Source organism: Pseudonaja textilis, chromosome 5 (genome assembly GCF_049901715.1).
Source record: "Pseudonaja textilis isolate UNSWEBS1 chromosome 5, rPseTex1.2, whole genome shotgun sequence".
NCBI lineage: Eukaryota > Metazoa > Chordata > Lepidosauria > Squamata > Elapidae > Pseudonaja > Pseudonaja textilis.
In genome coordinates, this window is record NC_141994.1 from 36,781,776 (window position 1) to 36,796,952 (window position 15,177).

At 36.4% G+C, this 15,177-nt stretch overlaps 1 protein-coding gene and 1 non-coding gene across 6 annotated transcripts in view; both read right to left on the minus strand.

The window, feature by feature from the left end:
* Positions 1 to 15,177, minus strand: part of PPFIA2 (PPFI scaffold protein A2) — a 194,048-nt gene that overhangs the window by 118,525 nt on the left and 60,346 nt on the right. The gene's annotated exons all lie outside the window — the stretch shown is intronic.
* LOC148125600 (small nucleolar RNA SNORA23) lies at positions 13,300 to 13,416 on the minus strand. The gene has a single exon (XR_015744017.1). It is a non-coding gene; the product is annotated as a small nucleolar RNA SNORA23 (small nucleolar RNA).

Here is a 15,177-nt window from a genome sequence, read left to right on the forward strand (position 1 = left end):
CCCAACAGGACAGACACAGACTTCAGAGGATAATTAGGACTGCAGAAAAAACAATTACTACCAACCTGCCTTCAATTGAGGACCTGTATACTGCACAAATCAAAAAGAGGGCTGTGAAAATATTTACAGACCTCTCACATCCTGGACATAAACTATTTCAACTCCTTCCCTCAAAATGACGCTATAAACCAGAACAACTAGACACAAGAACAGTTTTTTCCCAAAAGCCATCACTCTGCTAAAGAAATATTTCCCTCAACCCTGTTCAACTATTACAAAGTCTGCACTACTATTACTGTTAAATCTTGTCATCTCTCCTTATCACCCATCCCCTCCCACTTGTGACTGTAACTTTTTTGCTTGTATACTTACGATTTATATTAACTGTTTCCTAGTATGATTGATTGCTTATTGCACCCTATGACTATCATTTAGTGTCGTACCTTATGATTCTCCTGACAAATGTATCTTTTCTTTTATGTATACTGAGAGTATTTACATCAAGACAAATTCTTTGTGTGTCCAATCACACTTGGCCAATAAAGTATTCTATTCTATTCTATTCTATTCTATTCTATTCTATTCTATTCTATTCTATTCTATTCTATTCTACGTTTCTATCTGTGTAAGGTAGTAGTTGGCAGCAGTGACAATATACCTATGATGTACTGGTGATAGGAATGTTAGAGGTTCCCTTAGATTTGCTTGCCTGTCTAAATGTTCTATCCTTTTCTTCAGAGTTCATTTCACCTGATCATATTCCATCTTAAAAATTATGGAGGAAGGGTAGCCTAAATTTGAAAGATAAAATTCAACAGCTATGATCCATATAAATTGAAAACTGTCCTGAAGGATCAATGGTGCTAAGCCTTGGGGAAAGAAAGTGAGCTTTAACCAAAGATCCACAGAAGCTAGATACGCTCTGGACCAGGGGTGGGATTCAACTAGTGTTACTACCGGTTCGGTGACTACATTTTGCGCAGCATTTGAAAAACACATTTTTACTGCTTTTTCAACCTCAGCTATGCCGCGCAAAGCAGCTGAGGTTGAAAAAGCAGGAAATAGAGGTCAGGTAAGAGCCCAGGTGGGCAGGTGGGCCAAACAGAACTGGTTCTGTGTCTGCTGCTCTTCAGACCTACCAGTTCTATAGAGCCGGGCAGAAATAGTAGCATCCCACCCCTGCTCTGGACTCAACTTTTATCATACCTTTCTCCAGTTGTAGACGTATGTTTGAGATGGAGTGTGATATTTGGAGAGCTCCAATAATAAACAATAGTTTATTATTAAGAACAGAACTCTGAACTTCTATAATAAGGTATATTCTATATATCTGCCTCAGATATCTCACCCCCCAATTTTGGGAAATATAATTCCAATTCTTACAGAATGAGAAGCTGTACCAAAGTAACCTTCATTCTATTTTTTGCTCAGTTAAATTTGTGTAAGTCCCAGGTGCTGGGAAAGGAGAAAGGCGCATAGTAGCTCATGGGATAAATATGAATCGGTATTTGCCGGTTCTCCAAACTACTCAAAATTTCCATTACCGATTCTCTGGAACTGGTCAGAACCTGCTGAACACCACCTCTGCAAGAGTTGTTTCCCACATTGTCAAGTTGGCCCTAGCTGTATTTGTCCATGTGTTGACTTCCCCCACAAAATCACATCACTAACCAAATTTTTGCACATGTATCTCAATAATATAAGTTATGTGACACAAAAAAATTAAAAAGTAAATTGCCTTGCTAATTTGAACCAGAACCTAGTTTCCCCCAAAATACGACCTACCCTGAAAGTAAGTCTTAGTTTGATTTTTACATGTGCGCCCAATATAAGCACGTGTAAAACTACCCCAAATAAGCCATAATTAAGACCTCATCCATTCCAGAGTGCATGGGTAAAAATTAAGCTAGGGTGTGGATAGGGGTGGTGGAGCTGCCCTATTACTTACCTTTGGACAGTTGTAGCCAGGCCTCGCACACCTTGACACTTGCCTTGCCGGCCCATTTCTTCTGCATCCGGTAAGGCTGGCAAGGCTTTCCTGAAGACCTCTGTAGCTGATACCAAAGCTCTGGACTGATCCAGAGCTCTGTTATTGGCTGTGGAAGCCTTCAGGAAAGCCTTGCCAGATGCAGAAGTTTCTGATGCAGAAGTTTCTGGAGGTGTCTGACAGAGAAAAGGAGTCCAGGGGTGACATGCACAAGTAAGATCAGTCAGTGGATGACCTGGTGCCTTTTTTGGTGGCCAAAACAAAAAGAAAGAAAGAAAGAAAGAAAGAAAGAAAGAAAGAAAGAAAGAAAGAAAGAAAGAAAGAAAGAAAGACAGGGTCTTATTTTTGGGGAAACATGGCAATATAAATCTAATTAGTAAAATACTGGTAGTATTTGACTTATAACAGTTCATTGAGTGACCGCTTGAAATTATAAGAGGTGAAAAAGATGACTTACAACCATTGCAGCATCCCCATTATCACATGATCAAAATTCAGATGCATAGCAACTGACTGTGATGACCCAGGATGGGATACAAAACAAACACAGTCACAGAAAACAGGTGAAGCCCCTTTTATTCCTTCAGTTTGCTTCTAAGCTCCAAATATCTTTGATAGAAGACAAAAAAAGAAACCCTCCCACACAGTTATACGAAGAAGGAAGAAAGCAACACAAACTAGGCAAGATAAGGGCTGGAGGATGTCCACAGATAACACACACTGGGAAGGATGCCAAACTCAGAGAGGAGCTATAAACTAGAGATATTTACACAATTTGTTTCCAGCATTTGCCACTATGCAAGTCCAAACTCTTATTCAGTTGTCACACCTGTAGCCCATGAAGAGGATCAAGACCCTCTCCTCCTGAGGAGACCACATCTCTCCCTTATCCTCTCCTCCCTGTGTGCCCTAGGATGGATAGGGGACGGGCCTGGGTCCACCTCTGACTGCTCAAGCCAGCCTCTGCCCTTCCTCAGCCTCCTCAACAACCTCCGGAGCCACACTTCCACTCCCTGTCGGCTGTTCCTCCTCTCCCTCAGAGTCAGTCTCCACCAGGGGCATGACACTGACCCACATTTATAACTGTTGCAATGTCCTGTAGTCATGTGATCTCCTTTTATGACTTTCTGACAAGCAAAGTCAATGGGGAAGTCAGATTCATTTAACAACTGTGCTACTAATTTAACAATTGCAGTGATTCACCTAACAACTGTGGCAAGAAATATTGTAAAATGGGGAAAACCTCTTAATAAATGTATCACTTAGCACCAAAAATTTTGGGCTCAATTGTAACTAGAGGACTACCTGTATAAAAAACACAAAAAAACATTATAATGCTAGAAATCTAAATTACTGTTACTATTAACAAAATTATGTAGCATTATGGATCTATTAGCTGAGCTACCAAGCAGACACCTCATAAAAGAATCCTGAATAAGTTTCTTTTGCACATTGACTTCATGTATGATGCTGAATGTGCATAAACCATGAAGCCATAAATTTATTTTGCATCTCTCGAAGATGAAATTTTCTCTTAGCTTATTGTGGTCAGTACCCACCATTGTTACAGATGAAAGAACTAGCACAGTTCTCTTTACTAATCTTGCCTATTAAAGCATAATTTAATATGAGAAAAAGCTTCTAAATTTTCAATGAGTTTATTTGTGCCATCAGAGACCACCTCCAAAGAGCAGAAAATACATTCGGAAAATTCATCTACAGTAGAAAGACATCATATGGCATTAAAATGTGATGAATTTCCCCTACAGTATTTTTATCCAAGCCAGACATTAAAAAGTTTGAGCAAGCAATAACTTTTTGCATACACATCTATTTAAAATTTCTTTCTAATGATAGTTCAAAGTTCAGTTATATATTAGAAAACCACTTTATAGTAAATATAAACATATGTAAAAAGGGAAAAATTAGTAATAAATATATTTGGTTTTGAAGGAAAAATGCTAAAATTTACCTAAATATATAATGGAAAAAATTGCTTGAGTCATAATTCAAACAATGAGAACCTTTTACAAAAGCTGCAGTTATTTTAATTTATTATTTTAATGTAAGTTCAAGCCATATGGATATTTTTATGCAATGGTTATAAATCTGATTTTTTTTTCTGATTGCTTTGGACAGATTTAGCTTTTCTCTTTCAACAATATTGATATTTCCATAGCAAATTAATCCCTGCACTTAACACTAAACTATTTGTGCTGAATAATTTTTAATTTTATATTGGGTCCAATTACCCACCTGCATTTGTTGCACGGAATAAAGCAATAATTCACAACTCTTCTTATGAAAACAGGAAAAGAAGCACAAACTCCTATTTCTCTGTCTTTATTTGTTTTAAGGCATTAGATTTAAGAAAATGGAGCGGGGAGGTTTGTGTGTGGAGAGAAGGAGAGAAAAAGAATATTTAGATTCCAAATACAAGACAAGATTACACTTCATAAAATGGCTTTACAGACTCAAAGGATTGAGAACGCTCCTTTTACAGTGTTAATTAATCCAGATTATTTATATCCTCGATGTTATAAGCAGTCAATTTATGACAATTGGAGCACTACAAAAAAATAAATAAATCTCAGCATGCATTTGTTAAGGTTTAACCTAGATCTACTTTAATTATTATTTCCATCATTCATTTTCTTCATACACTTAATCCTTTTCTGATTCAGAACAAAAATGCTTGACATTAATTTTTCGGGAGACACTGAGCTGCAGCTTTTAAGCTTCTTTCTCATTTTCAAAGGCAGAAGACATAAACAAATCTAATTACGGCTGGTTGTGATCAGTTTTCATTGCAAAGGGAATTCTTACACTTCATTTGACATCTTGCATTCTGACAAGCAGAACTTTCCCTGCAGTGTGATCTTCAGCAAGGAAATATTCTTGCATTTTGGAGGGATGAAATTCAAGATTGCTCTGGATCACTAATGTCATCCCCTTGGCATCTGTTCATGGCAAGGGAGAAAGTTTACTTTAGGACTATAAGCAGCAAAATAATTATATCACTCATTTGATCTCTGTGTAAAGATCCAAGGCTTTTGAAAGAGTTGTGAGTAGATATGTAAAATGAAAAACAGTATGAATATTGTTTTTCGTAAAATCAGATTTCTTGTATAGTCTGACATATTATGCAATTATTCTAAAACAGTGGTACTACCAATGATGCTTGGGAGAAATTCTTGAATTTCTTTATTTCACATTTGTGTACATCCATGTATTTATAAATTTATTATAAAACAAGTAGGCTTATTCAGGACTTGGGCAGATCATTCTTTTTCAGCAGAAAAACCCTCACAGGTGATAAAAATATATACATTTTAAAAAAAACTAATAGCATTCAAAAATAACACCACCAAGAATTATTCAGATGAAAATGGCAAGTGCCCTGAGAATAAATCTGAATCCCTTTCTGCAGGGGAGAAAAAAACCCTGAAAATGTGCAAGGCAGATTTCAGCATAAACCTAGCTTGAATATGCATTTCAATTAAACAGGAGGAAGTACTGTTCATATTTTCCCAGTTTCAGTCATAAAAATGAAGTCCGTAGTTTCAATGTGAAATAATCTTAAACTTTGACTGACAGTGTGGAAATCTTCAGGGATAGAAAATATACCAAAAATAAGTCCAACGAAAGGTAAAGTCAAATACATATTTTCAGTGATGCCAATAAAATTATGCTGTATTAAACAGATGCAGTTTCATATTTTTGCATATGTGGTTCAGCTTACTAACCTACTTCCAAAGCTGTTACTGAATTCTGAGTCATAAAGTTGTATCCAAAAGCATTTCAGTGCGCTGATATTTCAAACACATTGTAATTATATTCAGAGAGAAATAATTTGAACAGTCTCCTACACTGGAAAACATGCAAAGTTTATTGTGTCTTATAGTAGTAATAAGACTGAAAACTTGTATCTCAAACATAAAAGATTTATAGCCAATTTGAAATATACTTGTACACATTGTTTAGTTGCTGACCTAAACAATGGCTCCTGTTTATCAGTTATCTGTTGCTGTGCATGTAATGAAAAAATGAAATGACACCTATTGTACTACTTTTCTTTGGGTATGTGAACAAAGGACAATAAAGCAATCTGGCAGTAACAAAAGGGACGGGGTCCATCATTAGCATTCGGTATCCTTGTTTATCTGCTGAGATTATAGGGAAAAAGAGGAACAGAAATGAAGGGCATTCATTTATCCATTGGTTGGGTGGCTGTTTGAGTGACAGGAGAAAACAAAAGGAGGAAGTGGAAGGCAGATTGAGGAGAAAGAAGAGGCAATTATAGAGCCTCACATTTTAAGGTGGTTTCTGTAAATGCTACCAATTTCCCACACAGGAGTGAAACTGAGAAAATTGAGGGAATAAAAATGATCTCCAAAGCAGTAGTTATTTTCAACTGTGAACCATCATCTCGTTTCTCTGTCAGTTCAGTTACAGAGTCTCTGTTTTGATATACAGCAACTTGAGCATTTTGGATACAGGGCTTCTTGCTTTGGCAAGGTATAGCAATTTTTTTGTGGAAAGATCAAGTGAATGCATCAAGGGATTCTTTCAGTGAGTCCTGTTTTGCTTTACTTTCTACTAAATAATAAAAAATTGATATTATGGTCCATGCAGTTAGTAGGCTTTATCTGCGGTAGGCACAAATTCTGTGGTCTCATTTTTAGAAATTTCTTCCTGGAAGCTTTTTGGAGTAAATGCTAAATTGAGTATGTAGCTGCTCAAGGAATGGAGATGGGATGGGGTGGGATTTGCATATCTAAGTTGTCTAAAGAATTGTATTCTTATAAGTGGTATGCTCCTCTGTACTATCCTCTTCTGTGGTCCAATTCGATACATGCCCAGGGCTTAGTATAGTAATAATAAAAATGATAGTGCTGTCATTACTTAAATTTTTGTTTTCAGACACTTTTTCTAAAAAAAAAATATGTTCCAGTAGGTCATCTATTTTGGTTGCTTGGGCAGTTTGCCAAGATTCATTCTTCCTCTATCTCATGCTATAATCTTGTTGGTAGCATCTAAACAGTTCTTAATTCTTGATCATTTGCTTGAGAGTTAGTCAAATACAGTCATGCACAGGGTCCAATAATTAAAAAGGGGATTAGTCTGGTAATATAAGATAAAATTGATAATTTACTGGAGCTGTCTGATTGCTGGATGCTTTCATATCATCATTGTGGTAGAGGAGAACTTGTTCTTCTGTTTCAAATTTCAACAGAAAGTTTATACATTTTAGCAATCACATGTTCATTATGTGTATACAAAATTATGTGTTGCAAAATCACTTCTATGTTCAGTACCATAAATTCTTTTATTGACTTTAAATATTTCTGATAACTATAAATAGAAAAACAAGTATGTTCCTCTTCCATCAAATCTTACCTTGATTTTATTTATTATGACTCTTGACAAAACGTTAGCATCTCATGATATGTTAACCATTTGTGTTTGTATTTCTGGTCTATAATCTTAGAATACTACTGAGAGCCACATAGGGGTTTTGGGGACAGCCTAGATTGTATCTGTTCCATATTTTCAATATGGCCTGAAAGACACATATTTTTGAAGTAATAAACAGTGGAGGAACTGCAATATCAATGCTTGTTTACTTTTCTTAGGGTTGCCAGATGTTCTATTTCATACAAGCTGCCAATCAATTGCAAAGAAGTGGTTTAAAACTAAATGGGACAAGCACTATCTGGAATTTATTAATAGTGCTTGGAGGCTACTCATAAACTTTTAATGCAGTAGTAAGAAAAGAACATGAACTTGTAGTTCATTGTTAGAGTAAATGTGTTGTGTTGAATTTGTTTCTTTAGATCAGTTGGTTGAAATAAAATAGAAGCCTACAGTCATATAGATCTGTTTTCTCTATTAATGTAAAGTCTTTCATCAGAATCCCTGCAGACAGGAAGAAAAAGTGATACTTACTGCCATCCAAAACTTTTAAGCTGTTTTCTCCAGTTCTCTATTTCTAGTTATAGAATGTGAGATAGAAGAGTAGTTGTCATTCTTCCTCCCTGATATGACCATTCAGTCTGTTTCTTTTAGCTTCAACTTAAAATCCAGATATTACTACATCATACATATTCTTTAAGAGCAAAATAATTGGTATAGGAGCTGTAAAGTGTATTATTTGGCCTCTACAAGGGGTACAGAGATGGATTCATGGAATGATGTAGCCCTAATTCCTGGTGAGAGTACAGTACATACATAATACATCACTACAAGTCTGTAATTGTACAAACTGCATACAAACATTAAATGAGGCTATATCAAGGCTTCTTGCTCCACCTTATAACTCTTATGAATCAATAAATGTATATATATTTGTGCATTTGCAGATAATGATTCCTCTTGTTTTGTTTTTAATATTCAGATCCTCATTTATTCCAGGCTATTTTCCATAAAAGGAAACATCCAAATAGTTCAAACTGGTAGTTCTAAAGAATGGTACCATTTGAGAGGTGCTTGGTGCTCTGTACCATTTATACACTCAGATAGTTTTCCATTATAAAATCAGGAAACCATAGGAAAAAGAAAAGAAACATTACAGATTTTTTTATCTTGTCTAATAACAAGAAATGAAACAAAAGAATATCATCATACTAGGCTACTTGTATAACATTTTAGCCAATTTCTTAAAATGGCACGTTATGCAAAGACTGATATTATTTCAGTTCTCAAACCACTTTCACTGGGATCCCAGTCTTTTCAGCCCAAATAATGTATATATTTTTTTATCTTTACACTTCTAAGCAATCGTGATCATCTAGAGCAGATCAACTTATCTTAAAACGCCTGCTTGGAAATCATTCTGACTTTCTCTAGAGAGAGCCAGAGATATATATTCCTCTCTCTCTCTCTCTCTCTCTCTCTCTCTCTCTCTGAAGCAGTTTCTGGAATTTTGAACATAATCTGTTCTTAAAACAGGCCTGTTGAGTCCAGAACACTGCATCAGAGCATCACAACCATTTCCATACTATTCCTCATTCAGACTCCCCAAAGCTGATATTTCCTGCCTTCACCCAAAGCAGAAAAATAGCTGCTGGATTAGCTGCTGCAACAGAAACAAGCACCAAAGAATGATGCACAGCAGCTACTTGGTGGGTGGGGAATGGAAAGTGCTGCAAAGGGGCAATGGGAACCCTACAGGTTGCCAACCTCCAAAGACTTCTTCCTGCAACCCAATAGGAACTTTGGCCAGGACAATTTCATCAGTTTTTCCACAGAAAACACCACTTTCCTGCCAGATCACTATGATCTGATTTCACCTGACTGGAACATGAAAGGGAGATTCAGTTATGAAGATATGTCCTCTGGAAAAGGTAAACAGGACATCTTTGAGCTGAGGAAAGGAGAGGATGTGGATGAGTTCTAGATCTGTTAGCATTCATTCATTCATTCACCAAAGGAAAGAATAATTACTGCTTAGGAATTACTGTTTTATGTCTACTGTTTTCCCATCCTTGGTATTTTTGGTATTTTTTTAAGTAGAAGAAAAGGCTACAACTGTTTCTTGATGGTTCAGTTCACAAAGACAAAACTGAAAGGTCCTGCACACCATTATTTCCATTCCTCAATTCCTCATAAATCAGTTCAAAAGCCAACTTGCTGTTTTTCCTTAGTTCTGCCAACCTCAATCTCAAAATGCTGGGAATACTAAGCATATGCTAACAAGCTAATCAATGCTTGCCCTCCAGCTGACTAATAGCACATTGCAAAACTCTTTATCGAGACCAATGAGTAGCTGCAGATCCTGGAGCAACACAATTGCCCTTACAAAATAAATTGCTACTTCCCAACCAGATTTTCAATTCAAGATGCATGTATTTGCTTGGCCATTTGCAAAAAGAAAGAAAATTCTCAGTGTCTGAGAATGAAAAGAAGCTGGCTGTGTGCGTGTGTGTTAAATTTAAGCCTCTTCTATTGTGAAGGTAACAGGATAGCATGAGACCATTTTTGCAGTCAGGTGTTTTTTCCAATAACTGTAACCATGGTTGCATATGACTGGAGCGTGGGAGGTATTTTCTACAGAGAGAACACTGAAACTCAGACAGAGGGATAGTCATGTCTGCTTTGGATACAGGACCTTGAGCAAAGCAAGCATTTCCAAAAGTTCTTCAGAACTGCTGCATTATAAAAAGAAATAGCACTGTTTTAGTTTCAATTAAGTTAGCAAAGAATCAGAAACAAACTCACTCAGCTTTCCAAACCATCCATGTGTGAAGTTAAACATACCTCAAACAGTTTCAAAACTGAAATTAAGCCATTATATAGAGACTTTATAAGGTTGAAAAAGGAGGTGATTGACAGCCTAGAGAACTAATGATAAATCAAGAAACTGACTAAGAATCTGGAAGAAGCCTATGCTTGTGCTGGACAGTGCTTCCTCTCTCATAAAGGACCAGCTTCCTAGTGCAGGGATCCCACTGTTGGTGCTTTTGTTGCATTAACAGGAGTCAAACAGATCCCTGGCTGTTGGGATGCAGTTTGGGAGAAAAAGATTTTGGAGATCAATGTAGTGAATTTATTGAAAACATGGTTGAAAACTAAATGGAGTGTACTGTAAGAGTTGTGTAAAAGGAAAAAAAGATGTACAATATGAACTTGTGCATACTGAAAATATGAATGGGGTTGTATATATACATTCAGTAGATACATTTATTTATTGGTTTCCATCACCTCTGTACTCAAATGGCCCATTTCCCTTTTGGAAATGCTCAATTTATCAGGATATAAAATGGATCCCCAAACCCAGGGGTCACCAACCACCGGGCCTCGGACCGGTACCGGTCCATGGATCATTTTGTACCGGGCTACAAAGAAAATAAAAATAAAAATAAAATAAAAATGGCAGCTTTCTTCACCTTCGGTGAATGCTGCTGGGATCAGGATCAAGAACACAAAGGAAAGAAGGGGACGGAGGAAGCAACCAAAGCCTGTCCTGCTCTCCAGCTCAGTCACTTTGGTTTCCTCCAGCCTCGTTCCTCTCTCAGTCGCTCTCTCGCTCCTCCACCAGCCCAGGAAGAAACTGCTTCAAAGAAGCCGGCAGGGTGGCTTTTCCTGTCGGCGCAGCTCCTCCGAAGTGCTCGTTCACCCCCACACAGCCGTCCGCGGTTCAATCCAGTGCTCTGTTCTGCCTGCCTGCCTGCCTACCTGCCTGCCTTCATTTCTGGTTGTTTTGGAGCAGCTTCGGCTGAGAAAAAGAGGTGAATAGTTATTAAAGGGAGGGAGACACCTGAGGGATGAGGCTGAGGAAGGAAGGGCTGAGAGGCGGGGCTTCTCAGCCGTCCTGCAGGGATTTGTCCTGAGCCGCGGAGACAGCTGTGGGCCTCCGCCACCCAGCGCTCAGTTTTGAAGGCCAGGCACAGTTCCTGAATCTGCAGCTGAAACCCTCCATTTTAAATGTCCCAACAGAAGAGAATATCTGTCGCTCAGGGTTGCCTTGGTGCTCCCTGAACTTGGTGGTTTGCTGGCGGACGTTTTATTACCCGACTGGGTAACAACATCAGATGTTACCTAGTCAGGTAATGAAACGTCTACAAGCAAACCACCAAACTCGGACTCAACCCCCCCTACCCGGTCCTTGAAAAAGTGTTTCTGCATGAAACTGGTCCCTGGTACAAAAAAGGTTGGGGACCACTGCCCAAACCCATCCCTAAGCAGTTTTTTGTCTAGTCATATTCTAACCGATCTTTACATTTGCTCTCTTCATACTCCTCACATGAACAGAAGAGGATGTGTGTATTTCTGTCACTAAAGTCATGTGATTCTTCCCAATATATTGGGGGGGCAGGTTTTGCAGTGGAAAGAATTAACCAAGCATTTCCAGGTTTTAATCTATGCAGGTGAGTGGAGATTCCATTATTTGATAAAGATATGTTCTGTTCTCCTTTTAGCACTTGCAAGGTTAGTTACTAAATTAATTAATAATGACTTAATTTAAATCCATTAAAATCAAGCTAAACAGACATTTCTGTTTTTTAGAAATTTGTTTTTTTACCATCTTTTTTTAGGTAGGCTGAATTAAGATTCCTTGAAGTTAATGCAGCATAAAGCTGTACTGTACCACAAAAATGCAGAACTTTTCTAATTTTGAGGTGTCATTTCATTTCCTGACAATTACATGTTCTTCATCAGGTAGTCTCCTCTTGGTCCCAAGGGTTTTGAGAACAATTGCAAATTTCATTTTGTTTTGCTTTGCATTCTTTGTAGATCAACTCTAATTTCTTCTATGTTGACAATTTTTACCTTTAAGAACCCCCACCTGCATAAGATAACCCTGTTTCTTATTCAAGAATATTGAATATTGAAGTGGCTCTTTACTATAAATATATTTCATTTCATGTTTTGGTATATGTTCAACAGAGGCAACCAAATTGTCCTTATTTTTAATTGGCTTCTTTTCTTTTCTTTTTTACTAATTCTGTTGCTAGCATAAATCCTTTTATATTATCAAACCACCCCCACACAGACTAACATGTTCTTCATAATAATTGAAGCCATTACTGGGATTAAAAAAAGTATCACTGCAGAAAATAGGCATGAATCAAAAGACTATAGACAAAGACAGATCCTAGGGAGCCACATTTTAAAAATAGCATCTTATATTATGGAGAAACTTGGAAGCTTATCATACAAGATTAGAGGAATTATCTCAGAATGCATCTCGAACTATGATGAATTTAAATTAACTTTGTCTCAATTGAGAGGAGATAAATCAGTAATATCTGGAAATTATGAATCACATTGAGTTTGGGCTAGTGGTTAAAATCCTGAAAAATCTAAACCAGAAACCATTGGAACAACTTTACAGATCCTTGGATCATCTGAACAGTGTAGTGATTCCCACTTTAGTGTTCCTGGCCAGAATCACAGGGTGAATGACCTTTACGAGTCTATTAAAAGAAGAAATGTTTATTTTCAGAACAGGGTGTTAGTGCCTTAAGAATTCACCTTCTTCAAGCAAAGAACCAGAACTTATAGTATTAGGCTAAGTGCAAGGACTTTAACCTCATTTTACCTCCAGCCTTCAGCAGAACAATCTGCTCTCTCAAAGCTTTCCTTGCTACCTTGGTTTCTAGCACCAGCCACAGATGGATCATAAAACGGAAGTAAAGCAGCAGAACACGGCCTGTATTGCAGCATGGATATGGTTTTGAAGCTCATAGAAAAATCATTTCAGAACATAGATGAATTTCATATCCTGAAGAGAAACATACCAAGATTGCGTCTCATGTTTAAATGTTTTACACACAGAGACACAAACACAGAGATATACATACCTGTGTGTGTGTTTATATGTATATATATGTGTGTGTATGTGCTTGTGTGTTTGTGTGTATGTGTGTGTAATACACACACACACACACACACACACACACACACACACACACACACACTACAGATATAGTAAATTTTATATCACAAGAAGCTGGGTGGTGTACAATAAATCAGTGACATAAAACATTCCATAATATTACCAACTATCAGGAACAAATTTATGGATGTCGAATCATTGGATGTCAAAAACCTATTTTAAAATTAAAAAAGAAAAAAAAAACAGTGCCTTATAACTTCAAGAATGAAGACATGTCTAAGGCAGCCTATACAATATACTATATACTATATACAATATACAAAATATATATATACATATATTATTTTTCAGTAGCAAATTTTCCCTACTAACTCCTCTGTTTCAGATCAGTTGTACTTTAAATTCATCTTCATAGGAGGCCCATCTTAATCCACATAGCAAAAGTCCAGCTGCAAAATGACCAAGTTTCCTGCATAGAGTTACTGAAGACCAGTCACACATATTTTGAAAATTCTTCTCCACTAATAAATGAACAAATGTGAATGACACAGTTGCTAATTTACCTGTCTGTATTTGCATGTCTATTGTCAAAAGCCAGAAATAGTATGGAAGACTGATTGAGAAAGAGTATCCACAATGAATATTCTAAGAAAGAATATTCCACTCATAGAAACTTGATGAGTTTCTCATCAAGCTGCCACTTTCTCACCATTAAATATATCTCCTAATTATGATTCACTATGTCAATAAAAATAAATACTAAATATTCTGAAAATATATTACTAATCTAGAGTTAACATCTGTCTGCCCACAAATACATATACAACTTTTTTAAAAAATTGGCTATTAAATTCTTGCTACTTAAAATTAATAAAAATTGTAGCTGAGAAAAAAATTAACAGAACGCTAAATTTCCATTCTTAAAAATTTAATATATTTATTTGTAATAATGGTTACAAGACCAATATGAAATACATAAGCATTTATTATTTATATTATCAAATTAATTATGCACATGTTAATTATTATTAACAAGTCACAATTTACTAGCAGTTTACTGAAGAACCATATAAAGGCAAGACAAGAAGCAATGGATGGAAATTAATTAAGGAAGGAAGTAACCTAGAACTAAGGATAAACTTCCTTACAGTCAGAACAATTAATCACTAGAATGACTTGCCTCCAGAAGTTGTGGATGCTCCAAACACTGGATGGTTTTAAGAAGAGATTGGACAACCATTTATCTGAAATGATATAGGGTTTCCTGCCTAAGCAGGAAGTTGAACTAGAAGACCTCCAAGGTCCCTTCCACCTGTGTTATTCTGTTATATATTTCTCCTACAATTTCATTTGTTAATATTTTTTTCAGATAAAAGGGTGTTCTTTTCACCCACTGCCATCAACATTTTTTAGTTCAAATGATAATTCAATTTCCCTGGTGAACTTACTACTTTAATGCATTTGCATTAGAAACAAAAGCACAAAAGCAAATTGAGCTTAATCACGCTGAAAAGCTACTTTAATTAAGAGAATTGACACATTTACAGTGTCTCAGTATTAACATTCTTTTTATATGGACTTATTGAACTGTGAATGAAACTATAATTTACCTTTTTTGATACTTATTTCATTAAGTTACAAAACAAAGTATTGGTTTCTCTTGTGGCTTTAACATTTCCTTTTCCTAGGTCAACTTCATTGTATGGAAATTGTTAAAATTTTCTAGTATCTTTCTGAACACCAATTTACCTAGGTGTTATTTGAATGGTTGTTTTCTGGAAATGGAAAACAACCACAAATTCAGTGAAAGCCTAAAACAAAATAAATATAAAATAAATAAATATCCTTC